General features: G+C 36.1%; 1 long non-coding RNA gene across 1 annotated transcript; it reads right to left on the bottom strand.

Annotated features, from left to right (window-relative positions):
* Positions 1–434: 434 nt before the first annotated feature.
* Positions 435–11,397, bottom strand: LOC134729715 (uncharacterized). The gene is made up of 3 exons (XR_010111059.1): positions 10,240–11,397; positions 7,416–7,623; positions 435–1,487 (listed from the first exon to the last, which is right to left on the bottom strand). It is a non-coding gene; the product is annotated as an uncharacterized LOC134729715 (long non-coding RNA).
* Positions 11,398–12,219: the final 822 nt, after the last annotated feature.

Here is a 12,219-nt window from a genome sequence, read left to right as displayed (position 1 = left end):
TCTACTTAAGCTACCAGACTGAGACCACCTCAAAGGCAGGGATCGTGGCATCCATCTTTGTGCATCCAGGTATCGTCTATGCTATGTATTTAATAATTGGCTTGAACAGAGAAAAAGAAGTAAAATATTATATGAGTTTAGAGAAAATGTGTTGTTAATACATAGTTCCAATGATTTATAGTCCCCTTTCTATTTTAAACTTTAAACTTAACTTTGTCTGCTACAAAATGTTAAAGAAATGAGTCATGGCACAACAGCAAAAATTAAGAACTTACCACACTGTTAAACAATTAACTAGGTTTATGGCTGTAGCCAACAGATGGATGGTTGAATTTTCCCACCCCATCCCCTAGCACCCTCACCCACTACCACCAACCCCAATTTCCAATGGCTGTAATTAAAAATACGATCAATACTTATTTTTGGTATAATTCTTTGGAAGTCTGAAAGAAGAAACAAATAGGATAATGTTCAATGAGGTTGAAAGATGATCTATAGTACAAGTACAGTTGTGCTATTGTAAGGTTTGCCAGGTGTGGTGGCTCCCTCTTGTAATCCCAGCACTTTTGGGAGGCTGAGGTGAGAGGATTGCTTGAGGCCAGGAGTTTGAGATCAACCTGGGCAACATGGCGAGACACTCTTTACTTAAAACATATACATTTAAAAAGTAAAGTTAACACGATGCTAACATATATGGGGAATGACATCCGATGATAAATGTGAACAAAACAAAAGAGAAAAGAGAACAAACCCTTTCTGTTTTATTGGAGTTTCACAGACACTTATTGGAATACCACAGGTAGTTATGGTTCCTCTATTTTAAGATGATATGTAAACACTGGAATGATGGTTAAAAATATATATGTGGAAGAATAAGACTGTTTATTATAAAGAAGCCCGAAGACTGATTAAATTGCATTCAAGTATTTGTAAATTTATTTCACAGATAGTGCTAAATCTCTGTTCTCAGTTCCCAGAAACAAGATTAGACTATTTTTCTTCCTGTTTTGAAAAAATTGGATTGATCTAAAAAGAAGGCAAGCCTACTGTACTTGATTCTGGGCAACTTGAGAAAATGATCAGAAAACTTTTCCACCTCTTTATGCCTTTAACCCAACTTATAAAAATTGCAACAACAAACATGTTGGTGATTAAAACAATGCTCCTTTCAGGGAACTCAATTACCCGCCAATTATTAACTTGGTCAGGAGGTTTTAAAGCAAGACAAACCAGAGTTCCATGTATACCGTCTACAGAATAGAAATGAAAATACACAGTATCATCATTCCACAACATGCAAGAAAGAAAACTATTTTTTTTTAAAGAGGATAATGTCCTACCATGATTTATGTTTGCTGTGTGATCAGCTGCAGGAAAGTGGTGCTCTCCATTATTCAATCCTTTCATCAGCTTCCAGTGTGAATCTTCTGTGAGAAATGGCTCCCAACCGCAGAAACCCGACTCAAAGTCACAGGCGAGATGCTTTGCTGTTACACGTAGAAGAGAAAACAGGTGAGGAGAAATGAAGAGCATGCAGGCAAACACTGCTCTACGCTAGCTAATCATCTTAGGAGGCCTGCAAAATTATTCTGCTTGGTAGTGAATATTCTCTAATGATCGGAATAGCTTTCCTTTATCTAGTCACACACAATATCTCAGGTGCTGTGTGAGGCATGACCCTTCCACATGCTTCCATCTGTAAGTCTGGTACATTTCATTCTGGTTGGCCATCTCCATTTTATTTAATGATGCAAGGTGGAACTCCAAAGCTTTTCAGGGAGTAACTAATTTGCTTGCCCAGTATAAACCTGCTGAGATGGTAGTTTAAATGAAAAAAATCCACTGGGAAGGGGGAAGTTTAAATTAATTCTGGACACACAAATAACTTGAGGTCAGCATCTCAGTATGCATTTTATTATTCTATCCTAACACTTTCTCAAAAAAAAAAATACCTAGCCATTTTGGAATTGCAGGTAAATTAGATATTCGGAACTGAGCTGGTGTTATCTTTTGTCTTTTTTTTTTTTTTTTTTTAAGGCAGAGTCTCGCTCTGAGGCCCAGGCTGGAGTGCAGTGGTGCAATCTTGGCTCACTGCAAGCTCCACCTCCCGGGTTCACGCCATTCTCCTGCCTCAGCCTCCCGAGTAGCTGGGACTACAGGCGCCCACCACAATGCCCGGCTAATTTTTTATATTTTTAGTAGAGATGGGGTTTCACTGTGTTAGCAAGGATGGTCTCGATCTCCTGACCTCATGTTCCACCCGCCTCAGCCTCCCAAAATGCTGGGATTACAGGCGTGAGCCACCGCACCCGGCCCAACATTTTTTTTTACATGAAAGACATCTGGAGACAGTATCACAGTAAAAATTAATGCATCATACAAGATCCTTGGTTTAAATTTCTTTCATTTGACTATTATACCAATGTCCCCTGTGAAGGTACACAATTCATATTAGCATTTAAAATTGTTTTTAAAGTCCTATAATTTAAAAAACCCCTTTTTCATGGAATTTCCTGAACTATTTTGATTTGAAGATATATCTATCATGCCAACTTTTTTGGAACACAGTGAAGTAGATTCTATATATATATTTTTTTTCCTATATGAGTTATTGAAATTTTATATATAAATACAAATGTGTATTTTATTGTGGTAAAATATACATGACATAAATGTAACATTTTAACAATTTTTAATGTAAGCTTCTATGGTATTAGGTACATTCCCATTGTTGTACAACCATTACCACCATCCATCTCCAGAACTTTTTCATTCCCAAACTGAATCTCCACCCCCATTAAGCAATACTTTCCATATCCCCTCCCCTCAAACCCTGGCAACCACCATTTTACTATCTGTCTCTATGAGTTTGCCTACTTTAGGTACTTCATATAACTGGGACCAAACAATACGTGTCCTTTTGTCTCTGGCTTATTTCAAGGTTCATCCATGTTGTAGCATGTGTCTGAAAATTAGATCTATTTCATGTATAAACTGTTCAGGGATCCAATGTGTATCTTTGGACATGTTTGGCATGTTGTATTTTAATTATTTTGATAGAGATTTTTAAAACATATTGCATATATATGTATTAATTTTTTAAGCTTTATTGATGTATAAGTGACAAACAAAATTGTAACTAAGGTATGCAATGTAATGTTTTGATATACATATACATAGAGAAAGGATTACCACAGTAAAGCTAATTAGCATCATTTCATCATATAGTTACCTTTTGTGTGTGTGATCAGAACATTTCAGATCTACTCTCAGCAAATTTCAAGTATACAATACAGTGTTATTAACTATAGTCACCAGGCTGTACACTAGACTCCCAGAACTTATTTATCTTGTAAGTGAAAATTTGTATCTTTTGACCAACACCTCCCCATTTCGGCCAGGCCTCAGCCCTGGACAACTGCCATTCTACTCTCTGTTTCTACAAATTCAACTTTTTTAGGTTCCATGTATAAGTGAGATCGTGCTGTATTTGTCTTTCTCTGTCTGGGTTATTTCATTTTGCATAATCCCCTCCAGGCTCATCATTGTCACAAATAGCAAGTTTTTTCTTCATTATTGCTGAATAATATTTCATTGTGAACACATATACATTTTATACACACACACACACACACACATACACACACACACACACACACACCCCCCACTTGTTTGATCCATTCTCAGAGACTTCAGTTGTTTTGGCTGGATATTTTGAATAATGCTGCAATGAACATGAGGGTGCAGATATATTTTAATCTTAACTGCCCTCATTTAATACAGGATTATGTTAATAAACATCAAAAATCTATTGTTTGGTTTTAGAGAAATTTTACTCAGAGTTCATCAGTTAAAGTAATATTTTAAGATCATGACAAAGCTTTCTCTTGCATATTTAACCACTACAGCATATGAGCAGACAAGAAAGAATTTCATTGTGCAGCTGGGAAAAATTCTGGATCATGAAAAGTAAAATATTTTATGAATCCTCCAGAAGTTAATCAGCTCTCTGTGAAATAAGAAAGAAAGCTATGTATGGGAAATGAATGGGGAATATTTCATTTAATGAGAATATATTAGATTCTAACAGGATTATATTAAAAATATTGTGTTAATATACATTACAAATACACATTATAAATATTTTATTAATATTGATGCTCTTAAGGACTAGCAAAGTAAAGAGAGTTTTTGCTTCTACCCTGAGACAACTCTGACTTGTTTGCCTTTAGTTTTTCTCAATTTTTTTAGATGCCATCTGTTTCTTCCCCTAGCTGTCTTCCTTCCTGAAGCCTCTTTGGTACAGTGGTTCTCAAAGTTTCATATGCAGACAAATCACCTGGGACCTTGTTCCATGTAGCTTTTGGTTCCGTAAGGCTGGGCCAGGGCCTGAGGTTCTGCATTTCCACTAAGTTCCCAGGTAATGCTGATGCTCTGGTCCATGGAGTCTGCTGTTGCAGCAAAACCCACAGGCCATTTTTATTAACTGATTTTGAAAAGCCACCGGTCTGGAGGCTATGTTATGCCATATATTAAAATAATACCTAAAAGTAAGAGCAACTTGATAATGAGAGAAGACCTGAGTGAGTCTGCCTTTGGGGAAAAGCACACTGGCTGTGGAATACCAAATGACAATCCTCACGAGTTCACATTTACTCATTCTCCAGAATTTGGTAAGTATTCCTGGTGCTATTCAAACTGCCTGCACAAGCTATACCCTCCTAGAGATTCATTCTAAAGTGCAATAAAAAATATATATAAAGATATTTTTCTTGTGCTTCATGAACATGGAAGAATCATTTATGAAAAATACTTGATATTACAAATTCAAATTTGTAAAACACAAATGTTTTCATATGTGTAAAATGTTTCAATATGGTTTTAAATTTCAAAGGAAAGCCTCTTTTATTTTGTAAAAATATACATATGCACGTGTCTATATGCAAAAATATATTAAATACTTTAGTGCAGCAAATAGTGTAAATTTATATCAATTCTAATAATCCAAATCTATATAATTTCACAGCATAAATAATTGTATATATATTTACATGAAACACTCATTTTGGTATCAAAATACATGAATACACATATATACTGTATGCAATATGACTACATTTTTATGACATATTCCCTATATCAAGTCAATCTCAATCATGCAAACATGACAGGTTTTCTTTGGACAAATGAGGTTACACTATTTAAAAACTTAAAAGACTAATAAGTAACACTGTTTTTGTTGAGCAACACAATTACCCATTCCTGCATTCACCCAAAGAAAATAGCAGAATATGGCATCAAGAGCTACTGAACTGGAAAAATGTCATATACATAATCAATGAAACTTCAATAAATGAGAAAATATGTCGAAAATCAAATGCTAAACAATTTTTTAAAGGTGAACATAAAGTATGATTTACTACGGGGAAAATAATGGAGGGGAAAAAGCTAAGCTTCCAAATATACAAGTGCCCAGGTGCAGTGGCTCATGCCTGTAATCCCAGCACTTTGGGAGGCTGAGGCCGGTGGATCACCTGAGATCAGGAGTTCAAGACCAGCCTGGCCAACATGATGAAACCTGTCACTACTAAAAATACAAAAATTATCTGGGTGTGGTGGCACATGCTTGTAATCCCAGCTACTCTGGAGGCCGAGACAGGAGAATCACTTGAACCCGGGAAGTGGAGGTTGTAGTGAGCCGAGATCATGCCATTGCACTCCAGCCTGGGTGACAGAGCAAGACTCTGTCTCAAAAAAAAAAAAAAATTATATATGTGGAAAGAAAGGAAATATATTTTCCTTCAGTTATTGACATTAAGAATTATAGAAACTGTTAGAAAGAAATATTTCCCCAACAGAAATGAAGCAAATTGTCTGCAAAAAATTTAAATAAAACATAGAAAGAAACTTCACATACATTGGAGTAAATAAATTGCTCTTACATCACTTGTTTTGAACAAAAGAAGAGAGCAGCCCAAAAGCTCCGTTGAGCTCACACTGGTTAGCCGATTACTTGGTTTAAAGCTAGGAGTCTGAAGTATTAACTGGATTGCTGTTGATGAACATGGCAGAAGGGGATTTTAGCCTTACTTTCTCATCTCCTCTCTCCTGTGTCCCTCCACATTGCTCTTAATAAAATCCAAGCTTCCCAAGAGAGACCAATTATACAGAGCTTTTCACTTAAAAGGTGGCATTTATCTTATTACAATATTTTCACCTCTGCTCAACAAAACATCTCACTAAAATAAGACACTGCAGTAAAATAAACGTCAAATTTTTAATATCTTTTAAAAACCACCTGTTTGTGATACAGAAATTGGATTCATATCCTTGGAATTCATGTTTTCTAAAGAGACACAGGGATCTCAGTTGCTAAGTTACCTCATATGAGAATCATCCTGTGGATTGTATATTAAATTATATTTTTGTTGAACTATGACTATGCTTGAATAGCAATGGGATCTCTTGTCATCACTTCTATCAAAGACTCTTCAGAAGAGGCCTGAAAGAAAGGTGTTGGGGCACTTTGGCCCTCCCAAACGCCAGTCATGGCTGAAGTGATTTCTTTTTTTTTTTTTTTTTTTTTTTTTTCAGACGGAGTCTCACACTGTCGCCTGGGCTGGAGTGCAATGGCGTGATCTCAGCTCACGGCAACCTCCACCTCCCATGTTCAGGCAGTTCTCCTACCTCAGCCTCCCAAGTAGCTGTGATTACAGGTGCCCACCACCACGCCTGGCTAATTTTTTGTATTTTTAGTAGAGACGGGGGTTTCACTATGTTGGCCAGGCTGGTCTTGAACTCCTGACCTCGTGATCTGCCTGCCTCGGCCTCCCAGAGTGCTGCGATTACAGGTGTGAGCCATTGCACCCGGTTGGCTGAAGTGTTTTCTAGGCAAGTAAGAGGAGAGCGGCCCTTCCTCCAGGGCAGCCATGATGGCTGAAGTGATTTCTACAATCATGGTAGCTGCCCTGGAGGAAGGGCCACCCTCCTCCTACTCATCCCTCCCAGCTACAGCTTCCAAGATGATTGACTAGAGAGGAAAAAAGCATACACAATAAAAGTTAGCAACCCATACTATATGCCTCCAAGGCAAAGGTACAAAAAGTTTCCTTCTACCACCCATCTTCTCTTTAATCAAAGCACACACATTCGCACACCCAGCCAACAATAATCACAACTATTCATTTGTAGAATAAATTGAGAGATGTTGCAGACTTTGCAACAAGCACCAAAACATTAAGTTAAAATAGAGATCCCTGAAGGCATAGTACTAATAGTTTCAGAGCAATAATGCATATTTATCACATTTCATACATATGACTTACCTTTGCCTTGATAGAAACAAAGACTGTTTTAAATCCAACTAACAGTCTTGAATTAGAGCATGTAAACTAGTAAGCCATTCACTCACTTACAGCAAGTTGCTGGGTCTTCATCACTCTCATCGGAGCAGTCCTGCCGAGAGTCACAGACAGATTCTTTGGCGATGCACTGGCCACTAGTGCAAGGGAATTCGTCTGCAGAGCAAAGCTTTCTGGATTGGGTCTGTCCACAGGCATAGACCCAGAGGTGATCAAGGGCAATAAAACTTCTCTGGCTCTAAAGAGTCCCTTCAAAAATAATCTTTAGGAAGAAAAAGATAAATTTATGAGTTTGCAATCTCCTTAATAAGACAAAAAACTAAAGAAGGTTGATAAAGACAAAGTAGTTATTGAGAAAAAGTGTTTAAAGCAACCAAGGCAATACATAACAAAGTTCCTGTTTGATAAGCTCAACCCATGCTCATACGACTGATGTAACAAACCTGCACGTTGTGCACATGTGCCCTAAAACTTAAAGTATTAAAAAAAAAAAACTGATGGAAACATTTGCTCCACTAAAGGCTCAGAGAAACCTCCCAGGATCAGGCAAAACACAAGCATCCCACTTAACTATCAAAAATGTCCCTGACTGCAAACTTGTTACTTGGCCATCATCTTTACAGCTCTCTTTCTTTCATTTTCAAGGAAAATAAGAAGTATTGTCATTACTTATAGAACAAGAGCTGTAACTGCATCTGACTTATTTTTTAACTAGTGAAATTAGTATTTGAATACATGAAGAAAAATATCAGGCAAACGGAAACAGACACAATATAGGAATAAAAAAATGTAAGGGAATAAACATAAAACTCTATTCAACTTACATAAAAGAGTAACTTCTTTAATGAGAAAAGAAGTGTCAATTAAAGTAAATAAGTTTTGTTGTCACCAATTGAATTGCTAGCTTTTCTGGAGATAAGCAATATTAGCAAATGAAACAACCACACATTGCTGGTCAAGTGTAAGATAATGTCAAAGTATTAGCATTCCTTGAGTTTCTACCAAGAGCAATTATTACTTAACACCAAAAGTGCAGAAGTATAAATAGCTGACTGTATCACAGATAACTAATTATTTGCTGTCCAGAACATTAGCCATGAGCTACAGAGGACTATTTCAATTCAAATTAATGAAAATAAAATAAAATTTAGTTCCCTCAGTCATGGTAGCCAAATTTCAATTGTTCAATAGCCTCATGTGATGAGTGGCTACCATACTGGACATCAGATATAAAGCATTTCCATTAGGCAGAAAGTTCTATTAAACAGCACTAAATGTGGTTAAAATTCCAGCCAGATACTAAGAATTAAAATTGACTTCCTTCAGTTTCATCCAGCTTAAAGTTTCTGAATAGATTTTCTTTTCAAAACACGAGGGAGGTCAGGTGCAGTGACTCACACCTGTAATCCCAGCACTTTGTGAGGCCAAGGAGGTGGATCACTTGAGGTCAGGAGTTCGAGACCAGCCTGGCCAATATGATAAAACCCATCTCTACTAAAAATACAAAAAATTAGCTGGGCATGGTGGCACATGCCTGTAGTCCCAGCTGCTTGGGAGGCTAACGCGAGAGAATTGCTTGAGCCCAGGAGGTGGAAGCTGCAGTCAGACAAAATCCCAGCACTGCACTCCAGCCTGGGCGACAGAGCAAGACTCCATTTCAAACAAACAAAATACGAGGGATATATACTTGTTTGTTCATTAATAATTACTTAAGGTCAGATTTTCAGTTTGCAAATATGTCTAATAATTTGGTTTAGAAAATAATATTAAATTTAAATCATATCCAACAATAAGAAAACTTGGTATGCTGCTACATACTTTTCCCATAATGAATATCATACATGTAAAAATTATTAATGTATAGCTGTATATTTTCATAGCAGCAAGAGATCAGAAATGCAGAAATGATATCAATTTGAGGTTCAAAACTTGATGGTTTTAAACTTAGATCTCAAAGGCCTATAATTATTGAACAGCTAATTACATTACATATCCACTTAAGAACCTGGAATAACTCTCAAATTCATTTTCTTTACATTTTACTTTGTTTTATCTTTGAGTTAAAACAAAATTTAATCTTCAGTTTATAAAAAAAGAAACTTGTTCAGTACCTGAGAAGTTATAAAAACAGATATCAGCCTATGAAAATTAAATAGTGTCAAAATGTTAACTCAATAGGCTGTGATAGGATGTATAAATGGAATATCACTATAAAGAAATGAAATTGGCTTCATAACCCACACATATAATCAGTATCATCATTTTATACTCACACTCCAGCATAAATAAACTTACGCATTCCGTATATCATGTTGGTGCAAAAATAATTGAGGTTTTGGCCATTAAAAGCAATGGCAAAAGCCACAATGGCAAAAGCTGCAATTACATTTGCACCAACCTAATACAACACAAAATATCAATTTAATTTTTTAAGAGACAGCATTCCTATTGAGCCTATGTATGTTTCATATGTTTCTTGGTGTACATAGAGCTTTCCATGTGTTATAAAGATATGAATTATTGCATTCAAAACATTTGCCTATACTAAGTTTCAATACCAGTTTACTATTTACCTACTTCATAATGCAATTTGTTTCCCTGGGGCAAAGCATGGTGCTGGGGAGCAAGAAAGGAAGGCTGTGGAGAATGAGGAAGCTGTGAACAAGAGTGGATACACTCTATTTCCCCCGCCATGGGAAATTTGGTCTCAGAAGGAAAAGGTACAATTTAAAAAGTAAGCAATCACTCTCCCCAAATATACAAGCACGCATCCCTAACTTAAACACTAATTTAACTTTAGCAGTGCATGATCAATTTATTGCTGCAAAGCTAAAACTTAAACCATGATAAAAAAAAATACTTTTTTTTTCTTTCATACCTTAAATGTCTTCAGATCTTCTGGTATTAACACATCTGCTTTCACCCATTGGCTGTGAGTTGATATGTTGTATGTCCAAAATATTTCTTCTTCCTTTGATTTGAAGAGAAAGACATCACTCATTACCCATATTCTAATCTTCACATTTACATACATGCTCTTTTAATTACATTGTAGTAGGTATTACCTTACCTGTATGATATAAAGTACTAGGAAATCTAAAGTCTTGGTAGTCAAATTGAAAAAGCTGAATATCATTAAAAAATAAGAAAATGAAGCATGTTTATGTAGTAAAGCTGCTTTTTGTAGATAAACAGTATTAGGATGGAACAAAAATTTGGATGAAATCTTTTAAAAAAACAGTACTGCGTTTCAAAAATAAAATTCTAAATAACAGTTAATAAGATCAGCAATTTAAATGTTGATCTCAATAACATTATTACATTTTGTAATATTGCCATGATACTAGAAAAGAAAAAGATTACAGGCAAACAATATAAAGGTTAAAAATGTTGTCAGATGCATTTTCTGCACAATTTCAATTTATACTAAATATTTTTTCCTGTGGAAACATTTGGTCCAAGTTCCAAACAATACAGTTACATTCTGAAAATTATATTCTTAATTTGGTCATTCTATCAAAGGCCTATTTACATCTTTTAGAGAAATCTATGTTATGTACCTGTACAATGATCATTTTTCAGATTGCAAAATCTATGTAAAATTGTTACTACATGCTATGAGTGTAGTAACAAGCCTTTACTGCATTCAAAACATGTATTGAATGTAAGAAGCTCAATAAAAGTCTATGGTGAAACTCCATCTCTACTAAAAATACAAAAATTAGCCAGGCGTGGTGGTGGGTGCCTGTAATCCCAGCTACTCAGGAGGCTGAGGCAGGAGAATAACTTGAACCTGGGAGGCGCAGGTTGCAGTGAGCCAAGATGCCACCACTACATTCCAGCCTGGGCGACAGAGCATGAATCCGTCTCAAAAAAACTAAATAAAATAAAAAAGTCTATAAGGTACTCAAAATTTTGTCTACGGCATGTATGGCATTGGTCTTTATGATTTATGTTGATGCTTTTATGCTCTGAAATCTTATTTTTATTTACATTTTATTAGACATTCAAATTCACATTTCTTCCCAAAAATAGACCAAATTGTTCATAATGTTTACATATAGAATGCATGAATTTTTAGGTAACAATATGGTAAAAATGTGAAGATTGACATAATTATGTCTCAGGTTGAGCTCTGAGCCTGGCTCTGTCCCACTTTCTAGCATGAGATAGAAAACGGCCCTGAAAGGCAACATCTTGTTTTAATCCAAACGATAAGTGATATCAATATTTGTGTCCTCACTCAGCCTCACATATTTTATGCATGCCCAAGATTTTCTAAAAATGAATCTACTTTCAACTTAGTCCTGCACCCTCAGATGCCTACTCCAAATTTCCAAGACCTAAATATTTCAGAAGATAGTCTAAATCCATTACAATTTGCTTCATTACTTATTCATATCAACTGTGAAGATTTCCGCAAGACAGTGAAGGACATGGGGTGGACATATTTTCGGCTGATAGCTTTCATGGCGGATCAGGATGAACTGGAGTTATAAAAAGTTGAGACAAGCAACTAATTTTTCTTCTGCTTATTTCTTACACAACTTCAGTTATTTAGCATCAAAACACTTACACCCTACACAGATGCTTTTAGTGACACCTCTTGGCAAATTGCATTCACCACTTTCCCCCGTTTTCATTTGATGAAAATAATTTAGAGCTATTGTGCTCTTTTTTCACAGTGACTAATTGATTCCCCTCTGCTCCCCCTGAAGATGGGTGCACTTACATTTTTGAAAAGTGAGCAGTGTTCTTTCCAAACTTAAATACTTGGAGAAGGCCAAGCCAGTCGTGCTGCTCCAGGCTCTACGGCAGCAGAGACTTTTCTCACCTTTGCTTTTCTCAGGCCCTCCCT

This window comes from Pan paniscus, chromosome 22 (assembly GCF_029289425.2).
Source record: "Pan paniscus chromosome 22, NHGRI_mPanPan1-v2.0_pri, whole genome shotgun sequence".
Lineage (NCBI taxonomy): Eukaryota > Metazoa > Chordata > Mammalia > Primates > Hominidae > Pan > Pan paniscus.
The sequence above is the reverse complement of the archived record's forward strand: the minus strand, read 5'-3'. Positions and strand labels throughout refer to the sequence as shown.